This window comes from Lepisosteus oculatus, chromosome 9 (genome assembly GCF_040954835.1).
Source record: "Lepisosteus oculatus isolate fLepOcu1 chromosome 9, fLepOcu1.hap2, whole genome shotgun sequence".
NCBI lineage: Eukaryota > Metazoa > Chordata > Actinopteri > Semionotiformes > Lepisosteidae > Lepisosteus > Lepisosteus oculatus.
The window spans coordinates 28,104,500-28,117,945 of NC_090704.1; the positions used below are offsets into that span (position 1 = coordinate 28,104,500).

Below are 13,446 nucleotides of genomic sequence, written 5' to 3' on the forward strand. Positions count from 1 at the left end.
CCCCGGATCCATGCCCCCTCACAATTCTATCACAGTGATGTACAGACCACCCCTTGCTGAGTTTCGGTTAACCGAGGGGATTTACATAGACAGCATGACTTCTGAAGAAATCCACCTTTGAAACACAGCTTGATCATGTCAACCAATTGATTTGAGCTCAAATGGACCATTCAAGTTTTAGAGTTATCTCAAACTATATTAGATTCATCTAGCTTAATCTAGCTTAATTTAGCTTAATTGTTGCAGCAAAGAAGGTGATTACAGATTTAATAAGTACATTTTAGTTTTTTTTATTACAAATAATATAGAACTTTTATTCCACTTTGCCATCATGCAATATAATATTTCGTGTAGATCAGTGACAAAAAACACATTCACATGTGTTTTTTAAGTTTGCAACATAAAAGTGTTTAAAAATATTTGGGAAATAGGGAAATCAATACATTCTGAAGACAGTGTGCTGGGACTATGAATAAAAGATGTAATCCTGCATCTTCAAAGACTGCATTTCTGTATTTACTGATGTAGATGTAAGTGCACTAATGAAATGAGGTATGCAAGGCAGAGTGCTGAACTTTTTTATATTGTTTGTACTTTAGGATTCAAAGCAGTTCAGAACTTGGGAGTACTTTGTGATGCATACTGTATTTTCCCCACAGTTAGTCCTGGAATAAATTACTTATATAATGTAAAGAGTTAAACTGTGAATTGCAGTAAAATTACCACGAGCTTCTCATATTGGTATGGCAACAATATGTAAGCTTATCATTATTCTGTATGTAGGCGTATTGTTGAGCATGGTTGATTTAGAATTTTATAGTGTTATGGTTTCTGTGAAATTTCTAAGAGCTTCGCACATTCTTGATGATGAAATGGTGCTAAACTAATCACACCGGAAATGACCCATCAGCTATGGGGTTCTGTTTTGATCCAACAAGTAGTATGATTGACATTTCTGTTAAAATGTAACTGCTGAGTACTAACTGCAGTTCCCATGTAATCTGCACAGGGCTATACAAAGGAGCAGATACTGTAATTAAAAAAAAACAACTAACCATTAGCCTCACACTGAAATGGTTACTTCACACATCACATTTTTACTAATATTGCTGAAATCCATAAACATTTCATGTGCTTCAATGCACAGAATATTTGTGTTTGGTATGAACCACGTTGTGTGTGTTCCAGTGAATAACATTCCAAAAACCTAATTCCTTGTTTTCAGACAAATGACCAACACAACTGGAGTACTGTCACATATGTAGCAATGTACTGTTGTTTCATTTCACAGTCTGCTGTGAAATGTTAGAAAACAGTATAATTTGTTTGGAAGGGTATCCATTTCTTAAATATACTGTAGGTATATTGCACTTCAATGTATTATACTGAACTGAAAATGCATATTTCGGTTTCCTGCTTCTCAATTTCAAGTTACCTTTCTGTACAGTATGTAGGTAAAATGGCAATTGAATATAAGAAAAGGTTATCAGGAGTTAACATGAAATTTGAATATAATTGTCCCCCACATAGTGACAATAACCAGTAACAACAAACCACATGTTGATTTATACTGTAGCTCCTGAACAGTTCATTATCTCATAATTTCTTGTATGCAAATTTATAATATTATTATTGTCAGCTGGTTAGTGACAGAATGTTTTAGGATTTGATCTTTTTTGGGGCTTTTGAAAATTATTGAATGGGTACTTCCATATCCCATTATAATTAGTCCAAACAATTCTTTGCCATAAAGTTACAATTATATTGGCAAAGAGCTATGCTAAGGTTATATTAAACAGTTCACAAAAGAAAATAGTTTGTAAAAACTTGAGCAGAGCTGAGTGGAAGCAGACCTAGCCTTGCACAGATGTAATTTTTGTGTAATGTCACTATTTCCACTTGTGATGGGAATTGATAAACACAAGTCTGCTCAGCAGCAATCCTGCCATTCTGTGTCGGTCTATTGAGCTCTTGGAAAGTTGTCTGTTTGGGTTGTATACGACATCAGTTTGGCCAAGCAATGCCAAATACAAAGCCCGTGAGTCACAAATGTCAGTCACTGTCGCCAGTACTTACTACAGTATGTGCTTTTCATGCCAGATGCCACTGGGGCAGCATGGTCTCACAATCAGTGCTGATAACAGGAAGCTTTATAATCTTGGTATGTTCCTGATTTTGCAATGATTTGGTGTAGATGGGCTACCATGACTTCATGTGGTATCTGACTCTCACCTGTGATCATCCTGACAAGAAATTACAGTACAATTACAGCTGGTGGATGGTGGGACACTGATGCACAATTTAATACTTTATATTAAACTTCATTTCACTCAAATAATGAAAATTCTTATACCTTAACCAGCAAATTATACTCAATAGGAGATTGATATGGGAAGAAAGAAGTATACTATTTGTTCTCAAAATAAGATCTTGAATGCATTACTTCTTTTTGGTGCCATTCAAGCAAAATGAGTTTTTTTCTGAAATACAGTAACTCATGCGAGTGAGTAATTGATAAGAGTAAATTTAATTGATTTCCTGCTTTTAATAGCATTAATGGCTTAATGACTAGAATTTTGTGATTGAGCCTGCTTAGTTATAGAAGATAAGCATCTATAGTATCTCACTGCCTGATAGGATGATTCAGGTATGGGCAAATTATGTATTTAATTAAATTGATCAGTTTTGAATAATCTACTTTTAAGTACAGTACATAACTGTTCATTGGATTCAGTAGACTTTCTATATATATTTTATTTAAATAACATACTGTATGTTAATTTGGAGAGAGTAGATGCTGCACTTTGTGGTGGTGGAGGGGAGTCCCCGTTACCTGTAAAAGCGCTTTGAGTGGAGTGTCCAGAAAAGCGCTACATAAGTGTAAGCAATTTTTATTATTATTATTATTATTATTATTATTATTTTCCCTTAGACATTAAAGTCTTCAACTTTGTAAAATATGACTAATTCTAGCCATTTTTTCTTTATCGCCTTTCAAGGATGCAGAGCTCGTTCACATGCAGTATGTATGTACACGAACAGTGTCAGTTTCTTTTCAAAAAGTTTGGGAACTGATCGCTCTAGGAATAGGGAAATATTTTTTCTCATCAGAATGTGAAATTGCCATCCCTTCATTAAATTAGCTCACTACAACCCTAGTGAAAGCAGAAGTAAGATTTAAAGATTATCCTCATCCTCCAGAAGACACATGGAGGCAACAGCAGAGCTTGTGCATCTGATGAAGGTCAGATGCAGCCCTCTTTGTTAATCCTGCAAGACCGCAGGAATCTGGCAAAGCCCAAGGGCTGCAGTGATTCGTCAAGATGACGATACCTGGAAGTTCCAGCCCACCAGGTGGAGCTGGAATGTGGTTGGTTGAATGCTTCTAATGAATTAGGGTCACAATTGCCTAATGTGTCCTGGTACAAACTACAATAGCAGCCCATGAGTTACAGTTGTAAGAAAACGTTTGTGAACCCTTTGGAATTATCTGGATGTCTGCATGAATGGCTCCTAAAATGTGATCTGATCTTCATCTGAGTCATAATAATAAATAAAGACGGTCTTATCTAACAAACAAACGTTTTACATTGTCATATCTTTATTGAGAAATAGGTTTAATATAATTTCTAAGAGAGTTTACAAACTTTTTATCACAACTGTATGTGACAGAGTCTGCTCTCCAGCCTCTGTCACCATGATAATGAGTGTAAGTTTCTTGCTTTGCTATATACAGTATCTCTTGTGAAAATGGTGCAACAATCACTGTTAATCATAGAGGAGATTTTATACAGTATCTACAGTACTGGCATTCATGTTTACTAGATAATCTGTTTATCCCATTGTTCATAATTCTGAGTATTTCCTGTGAAAGCATGCTTTGTTTTGAGGCTGGTTACTGTAGGTTCTTAAATAGCAGCTTTTTGTTGATGTGTGCACAGCCTTGAGAAGTTTCTGTATTGGCAGTGGTGTGGGTGGTAGTTCCTTTAATTGAAATGCATCTTGTCTGCTTCCTTTAGTTAGAGCTCTTCATGTATGTCTTTTGAAAATACAATTGACATGTGCTTATTGAGTCCTCTCCTAAAGGGAGGACCGGTGTCTGTGATGTGTAAGAGATTTATTTAGGCCACAACTGGGCCAGGATTTTCAGAGCAATATGACAGGACAAATGAAGAACATAATAGGTTTCTCCTTTACCCCTTTTCTTTGATAGCACAATTCTAGATCTCACCAGCCATTACTACTATTCCTAACACCTAGGGCCTATACTGTCATTTCTAAATACGGTGCCAGGTGTAAGAACAGAAGCATCTGTGCTCGCTTTTGCAAATTACATTTCCTTTGAAAATACTATTAATGAAAATAACACTTATCAACCTAAATGTTCACGCTAAACCACTTATATTGCAAAATAAAAGCAACTTGTTTTTATGAGGGGTTAATAATAAGATTTGATGAATCCCTTTTATGCTAGTGAGTCAGGATATTTCCCCTGAGGCACTGTTTGGATGTGTCTCGTGATTTCCATGGTCAAAAAGTAAGCTGTTAGAATTTTTATGGACAGTTCTTCAATGCAAATCATCATGTACAAGAACCACCCCTTTGAAAATCTAAAGTATACTGTAGCAACCCAAAAGCAGCAGAGCTTCTGTCTTTTTACATCTGTTACAAATATGTAGTCCTTATAAAAAATCTATGATCTTTTAAGAAACGTACCCAGTATTATCTTTTATTCATGGAAATACACAGCAACAAATTATCCCAATTATATCCAAGGAGTCATAAAAAGACATTTCATAGCACTCATACTGTAAATGGAAATTACTGGGAGTGCTACTTTGTTTTTGTTTTTTAAGAAAATTCATTTTCTAAAATCCAAAAAATACAAAAAGGAACACATTCAGGGAAACTGACAGAACTTAAGGAATTAATAAGGCTATTAAAAACATTCTTCAAGCTAAGAAATAACGTCTGACCATCACCATTCATGTTTTTCCACTAGCTACTTACATTTTAGTCATCCATCTTACAATTAATGCAAAATAATACTACAAAATCCAAGTACTCTTGATCACTGAAGATCTCATAACAATGTTTTCAAGGTCAAGTATGTAACTCCAGTGGCTAAATTTTACTTCTATAATTTGACAGTATCCTCTTAATTAAATGGGTGAAACAATTTCTCCACCTGATCTGCTGATGTAATGGGGCTGGTGCTGAATCACCAGTTTTATCACTTACTGTATGTGTATAAGAACTTTAGGGATCTTTTTAAATGAAAATCACTTTACAGATTCAAGGAATCAAATGATATTTTAGCTGCAGGAGACCAATTCATTGTACCTGATTATTGATAGTACTGTAATTTGGGAATTGTGCCTGTAGGCAAATACAACTTCCACTCTTTAAGTATAACACTATTTTTATTTTTGTCTTTCATTGAAATTGACCTAGATAGAAATGTTTAAAACCAGATTCCTAGAGGTATAATTGATAAACAGGTAATAATTTTTGTGTATAATGTAGATAGGTTCCACCGATTGGCAACCAAATAAGGGGTTTGAGACCTGATAAGTCTGATTTTTTATCATTGTCTCTCTTTTCAGACTGTACAAATTGTTTTTTATATATATTCTGTACCCCACATGGTTAAAAGATACATATACCTGTGAAAAATGTCTTTGAAGCACGCAGATCTAAGACAATCTGTCTTCTGTTTCTTACTGTATAATACCTTTTGAAACCGTATACTATAAAATGCTTTCTATTACAGTTAAAATAACAGCTGGCCATCTGGGCATGGAGGATAGGAAAGAACAATTCCCATTTGAGAACCTCTGGGGATCCCAGGCCCAATGCCTCCACTCCCTTCCACTCCAGGCAACAGAGAATGTTAGTGGTACATTCATCACAACAGATCATGAAGGCCATGGGTGGTATCCTGTGGTCCTACAGTATGTCTCTGATCAAGGTTATTCGTGTGAAATTGCTGAAGGAATAGCAGGCTTTCACCATAACTATCATTTGAAATAAATATATTATCTTCAATTATCAATTTGGAAGTTAACAAAATATAATTATTTTATTTTCCTACTGGGGTTTCTTTTGACCTTTTATTGTTCTTGCCTTTCCCTTACCTGAGCATGAAACTAAGATGTTTGAATTGAAGCAGATAGATAATTGTTCTTGCTGTCAGAAATGATGTAAAATGAGCTAATTCTCAAGTTTGTTCCACTTGCTTTGTAGCTCATTACTGCTTGTCTTCAGAGTATAAATATAGCTCTAGTCCCAAGATCTATAAACTTGAATTTCTGTGTTATGCCCTGTCAGGTTTATATTTGAATATATATGGTTGGCTCCCATGGTGATATTTTCTAGCTCAAGTTTACAGTTGAGGGTGAAAAGGTCAAAATGTAATTGAAAGTAGCCGCAGCATTTTATGCTGTGTAAAATGAGCTTGGCTGTTCTCAGTTGATAAATTTGACCACTTATGGATACATATGGCAAATGGAAGATCAAAACTCCAAATCAATACACCTCTCTGAGTGGCTTTCAACAATGACAAAGCACTACGTTCGCTGGTGTATGACCAGTAATGGAAAATTAAAGTGCTCCAAGCACTTTTAGAAGAACCTCTGGGTTCTTATTTTTTTTAAGGTAAAATAGGTAAGTAATTATAGAATCAAAACTATGAAGACGTAAAGCATAAACAAGCACACTTTTTACATTTCCTTGGAAAGCGATTGCAGGGCACTAGTCCAGTCGACCTAATTCTCATTTGCTTGAGTACAAAGCCTAACCTTGTTAGATTGTCAGGGTTTCATCTGCACCAATATACAGTATATCGAATATGTCTTGTTAAAATGCTTTACTCTGGGACAGGAATTAAAAATTTATTCTCATGAAGTTTTAGTGAAGGTATCTGAAACCTAGATCTGATCTACAGTACTATGTTAACTAGATTTACTAATATATCAATCAGCAGTATAATATACTTTAACAGTAAAACACTCGCCTTACAAAAAATGCTGCTTGCATCTCTATCCTTTTGTTTTGAACAACACCTCTTATTTCCCGTTTCTAATCTGATGACATTTCACTACAATAGAGAATGTTGCTATGCAACATCTTTTTTTTTGTTTTCAAGCCAACAAAAGGCAAGTTTGTGTACACTCTAGATCTCTGAGTCTCTGCAGGTCAACCTCTGGATGCTGCCGAACTTTAAAATTTCTTGGGGTTACTTGATCCTAAGTCCTCTCACAGGTATCCTAAAAGAGACCTGTGTAAATGTAGCAGTCTCATCTTTGGCTTACTCCACTGTTCTGTTTTAGGCAAGTTACACTTAAGAGCTTAATCTGCATAATTTGTAACTGTAGGATATACAGTACATAGAACAATTTCATAAGTAATAAGCTTTTTTAGATTTCCATGTTAAATCTCCAATTAAGAAATAATTCTTGTACCCATCAATGAAATGCAGATCTCACCTGGAATGGTTTGCTGGATAATTAAACTCACAGAAGTGAGTGGTTAGAAAGAGGTCATGGGAGGGCTTTTGCTAAAGGATGGAATTTTAAAACTAAACGGAAGACTGAGGTTCAAAGCTTCCGCTCAATCATTTATTTTGCCATCTTTCCTACCTTTCATCTAGAATAATTATTCTTTTTGTTCAGAAGATGTTAAGGAGATATCATTCTTTACAAGAGGGAGCTTTTCTGTAAAACTCCACCACAGATCTCCAAACAAATTAAGCAATTAATGTGATTCCTTGTTTCTGTATTTACTTATTTCATTTTTTGTTTTTATTGTATTCTGTGCTGCATTCTGTTCATTTTCCTTTTTGAGGGGCTGTTCTTTCTGGTCCCCATATTTCAGCACTGAAGTATTGCAGATAATTAAGACCTGAAAAAACATAATTTCTGAATAACTCATTGCCGCCCAAGGGTTAAACTGTAAATTTGGACACAACTTTATTTTTGGTTTGAAATCAGTCAGCTGAGTCAAAAACTGTATTGTGTGGTGGTGTTTTCCTACAGTTACATTTGTGTGGAATGCCATTTACCACATGAGAAGTTTTCAAATGTTTCATGTGTCTTTTTTCAGGAACTGGCAACTCTTTGGAGCTGAAAACATTCTCCAAACAGAGCAGCACTGAGGGAAGGATGTGTGTAAGGCTCTCTCCGTACAATGGATAATATCGTGGCAAAGGCGACTCAAGACTAGACCACATTCAGCAGGATTTCTATGGCAGGGAGTGGCAAAATGACACAGGAGAGCTGGATCAAACGGAGGCAATTTCACTGCAGCTGTCTCTCCCACCAGCAGTGATATCTAGACGGACCCAACACTCACTCCAACCCTGAGCTGAGAGAAACAGGAGGCAGCACCAACAAGGCCGTTCGCATTCTGGTGAGGTGAGTCACGTTGGAAGTGTGCCATGAAATGGTTGAAAAGATCAATTCTGACCCAGAGCCTCTCCGATAATGCCTTTGGTCCACCATTTCTGTATCCATTGTTGGGCTTGATAGGGTTTCCTCCCAGCTATCACAGGCCTAATTCACAATTCAATTCATTATAAGAACTATAAGGATACAGAAAGATTCCTGCATTTATAGGATCAGCGTGTCATGAGAAGAAGCCATATAATGCCTGTCTTGAGTTTATCCTGAACAGCAAGCAGTGCTTGTCTTGTATAGGATCCTGTTATGGAAAGGCTACGTTCCTGGGTTCTCAGGAGTGTAAAAACACCCCTGCTTCAGGAGGCTGTGTTTTGATGTAATGAACATGCTGTTTAATAAGATGTCTTCCTGCAGGTATTTCTGAGATAGTGTTTGGAGGTTAGGATCCAGCCATCAGGTACATCCTCAGTGGTTTATTGTCCTCAGGAAAGAGGTCTCCTCCGTGAAGTCGACCGAACTAAGGGCTTCCCTAGGCATCACTCCATGGCTGACAATCCATTATCCAACTAAAGCTTTGTTCCCTGACACTCTCAGGATCAAAGGATGGTTGGCAAAATGGCTAGATTTTTCAGAGTAAGATGTCATTGGAGTAAAATGCCAGAGTCTGCACGATTGTTTTGTTTGTAGCGATTGCAGGTGTTCACCTTGTTGTTGAAACTTTGTTCACCTTGTTTCTATATACGTTGAAAATAACTGAATTAACAAAAGCATCTTGCAAAGTTAGATGTAGGCCTTCTGATGTATGATCTAATAAATCCGAATTTAAAACGATGTACAATCTAAGGGGCATTCCCTTGTGCAGAGTGAAGCAATCCATTTCCCTAATGTATTTAACATTAACATGCACATTTGCATAGGCAAACCTGGCAGATATGGATCATACTGTATCTCTATGTGATTATGTTACCAATGTATAGATTAGGCCCTGTCGTTAATTGTGGGTTTTAAGGTTAAATGTTTCCTTTTCTCATCTGTGTAATGTTGGTGCCTGAGATTGTAGTCTTATGAGTCATAACTACAGCAGTCCTCCTCCTAGTGCTGTTGAAAAGGGAGTTCTTGTTGTTCTTAGTTGTGCACATTTTAGAGGATTCGTGTTTGTCACTTTCTTTTCTGCAAAGTTTGTATTAGAGGGATGAACTGCATTTTTTTAACAAACAGTATGTCAGCTACCATTTTCAGGAACCTAAAGTTGTCAAACTATAGAATTAAATAATCTTATTGCTACAATGCTTTACGAAAAGTAAATAACAATGCCTGTGCCTACAGTATTTGTCTCGGGAGGAAATTGAGATTAGGAGACCTATAATGGCCTCCTAATAATCGCCATCTATGAATTGTCTTCATCATTCTGTTCTCCTCCACACTGACATGATAGCTGGTGTGCGGAGCATACTCGTGCACTATGGCTACCGTCACATCATCCAGGTGGGGCTGCACATTGGTTTTGGTGGAGACCCCATTATCTGTGAAGCACTTCTTCCAGAAAAGCACTATATTATTATTATAATTATTATATACATATTTTCTATGCCCACTACAATAGATTTGTCTATTGTCCGTAGCTGAAGTAACACCCGGACTGTAGAGACCTATAATATTCTTCTCTGTGGCAAAGTCCTTTTAGAGACTCAACAGCGGAAGTCTTCCCCGAGTAGCTAGAACTCAACAAATAATAGATAAACATGTCTTTAATGTCAGCATATGAATATCTGCCATGTTCTATTCCTTTTCTGATATGAGTAGAGGGTGATTTAAGTAAGAGATGCCAAAGGGTTATTTAGGCTCCTCTCCTAAATTAGTTTTTCAGTGCAGCTAAATGTTGCTGAAGAAAATTGAATCCTATTCCAAGTTTGTGCTGCATGTTCATGATTCCAGTTTGATGTTTTCCCCTTTTCTCTAGAAGACTGCGTCTTTTGTCGTGTTGCAGAACTAAGCCTGCCTTAATGTCGGAGAACAAAGTAACTTCAGAGAACAGAGAGAGCTATTGGCTTGCTGGATGAACAAAGTAGCATTTTGTATTTTTAAATAAAAAAAATATAGTGGCTGAAGTCAAAACAAGTACTGATATACTACTACCATAGTATACTGAAGAAAAAGCATTTTTCACTTTAAAATTAGATGGCAACCATGGAGCTGATGTTTTGTTTTTATAATGATCCAATGAGTCTGCTGTGCACATGAAAAAACAACATGATCCAACTTGTTTTATAATTTCCTCCCAGAAGATATGGGCTTACAGAAAGTTTTGTAAAGTTGTACTTTTATTTAGTATAGTCCTGTTTGTCTCTGGATTTTAAAATGTGAATAAAATATTAATAAAGTATTAAAATTATTAAAACGATGACTTCAGTCTCTACAATGACAATAAAGTAATTTTACCAGTTCAGAAAAGTTCCCATTTACCTCTTTAGGCTAACATAAATCATTTCTGATTTTTCTTTGAGTTGCTAAAAATCCGTGGGTAATTTCATCTAGTGTGACATGATGTTGTTGAAGACTAAAAGATCCAGGCCAGTGTTAAAACTGTGCACTAGTGGATACTAATGATATTGAGCTCCCCAGATATGACACTAAGAGGCATGAAGGCTTGCAGAAGATAAACGTGTTTTGAAAAACAATAAATCTCTCTTTAGCCTCAACTATGTTGGAAGATTTTGAAGTGGATTTTGTGGAGTCTTTTCTTACTACAGGAAGTAGTTTAATACAGACTTTTGTTGTGTTTAATATCTGAAATTGTACTGCATGTCAGCATAGCCATTCAATATGGCAGCATGACAGCACATCTTCTGTTTCAGAAAATGCTATGCCTAACTATTTTTATTTTCAACAATAGTTGAATAAGTCCTTTCTAGACTATGTAAAGTAAGCTGTTTTGTTCCTCCCTTAAGTGAGTTTGTAGTCCTTACTGACATAGAGCGCGCTGACGGAGAGCAGACAGTATCCTGTGTTGAATATAGTTAGAATCTGAAGTGTGCTTGTTTCTATTGATGCAAAATTGTGATAATTTTTCAAACTGAAGTAAAAGTTGATTTATACTTTCAGCAATGCAGCCTCTCCTAAAAGTATATTGTATATTCACATGGGCTCTCTATTCTTCATTTCTTTTACAAGATGATAAGGTTTAAGGTTGTAGACTTGTGAATACAGTATATTGATTTGTGGTATGGTTTTTAACCATACCCATAACCACCCATAAGTCTGAAATACATGTTAAATTCATCAGCGTTCAGCACTATATTCACTGCAGGCACATACACAGTTTGGAAGGAAAATCAAGCTTCCTTAAAGCTGCTGAACCTGAAGTGGTGCCTTCCTGCTAAATTCACTGTTTAAATGCATTTTAAGTGGCACATCAGTTTGTGTGAGCCACACTCTCCATGAGTGAAATTAAGATGCACTTTACCAAGCCTGTGTGCATCAGCTGTGAACTGAAGTGTGATCCAATTTAATGTAGAAGGCTGCGTCTAAGTGAATGTCTCAGGAACAGTGCTAGCCCAGAGCCATCTGGCCAGGTTTTCTCATTATTAACTTCATCCTGACTTTTTTAAAAAAGAAGAAAACAAGCAATTTTAATAACCAGCACTTCTCTGCAGCAAATTATCATTTGTAGCCTGTTATTTCTGTATATTTTCTTATTTCATGTTTTCATTCCTGATAAGGGACGCATGGGAAGGTATTTTGCAATACTGATTTTTAAAATGTTTATTTAAGAGTTATTTTCTCTTAAAATGCATCATTTGTCATTTTCTTATTTTTTTTATCTAAATCCTGCCATTCAGGAACGTCAAAAGGGTGATTATTTTTTCATTCCTTGATTGCAATAAATTGAAGAACCATTCAAAAAACAATCTGTAAGAATCTATAAATGTCCATATCTTAATTTTGAGCAGCAGGTACAGTATCTTGAATATGAAGATTTCATGGTTTTTACGATTTTAGGCTTTAGGCATGCTGTCATTAGTCAAAGAAGGTTGTTTATTTCTAAGAAGCAGGTCTGTCACCAAAAAATCCTACTTGAATTCCGCAAATTGAGAATCACACAGCCAGAATTAAGGAGCATTGTGCTGCTAATGGTTTCTAATTTAAGAAACACTTTCATAACATTTGTCATAGAAATATCTCAAATAGGTCTACAATGTTAAGAAAAATAAAAAGCCAGTTCATTAAAACAAGGTACATGTACAGTATTATGGAAAGCCATTTTACACAAAGAAAGAGCTGAAATCTGAGGACAGTGATGGCCTGAAAGTCTCTAACACATTTTTTTTGGAAAAGCTTTTCAGAGCAGCATGGAATAGAGGTGCAGAGATGTTGGGTGTTCTGCTCTAAATCTTTTAAAATCTCCAGTACACTGGAGGCTTATATGTTACAAACTGAATTTTAAAATAATTCCTACATTTAATGTTAACAGGTGCACGCAGGGCTAGACAGACATTATTTTTATGCAGTTTAAGTGGAGTTTAATAGGCAAACAAGCTTAATGCATGCTACACGTGCATCCATGTGACCTTGGGAAGTAAAGCATTAAAATAATTCTGGGTGACATCTGGGCAAGGACCCACAATCTCATTGTAGGAGGGCATGCAAGTGATCAACTGGAACCCTGGAACCCTGGAGACCTCGTAGCATTCCAAACATAAAAGCCAGCCAGTGCAGGGTAGAAAGCATTATGAATTTTAGTCATTTTAGACAGCGCTCCAATCTTGCATCCGCTAGGATGTGCCAAAAAATATAACCAAGTCTTGTCACCATTCAGTTGCAAAATGTCTTGTGGCATCTGTGATTAGGCTTCAGTCAGGCATTGTGATGGCACAGAAGTGACCAAGGTAAGATCTGGTTTATTCAGGAGTAGAGTATCGTCAATTTGTATGTAATTTCGCAGCAAAATCCTCAGTGTAGGCTTCTTAGGGCCGCCATTAAATGCTTACCTAGCAATAGGTGTTCAACAACCAGCTGAAATAAATTGTTGTTTATTGGATATACAAGA

At 36.3% G+C, this 13,446-nt stretch overlaps 1 protein-coding gene across 1 annotated transcript in view; it reads left to right on the plus strand.

The window, feature by feature from the left end:
* Positions 1-13,446, plus strand: part of lrrc7 (leucine rich repeat containing 7) — a 299,324-nt gene that overhangs the window by 65,631 nt on the left and 220,247 nt on the right. The window contains exon 2 of the mRNA XM_015356564.2: positions 8,104-8,414. The gene's annotated coding sequence lies outside the window, so the exon portion shown is untranslated. The remainder of the gene's footprint in view (positions 1-8,103; positions 8,415-13,446) is intronic.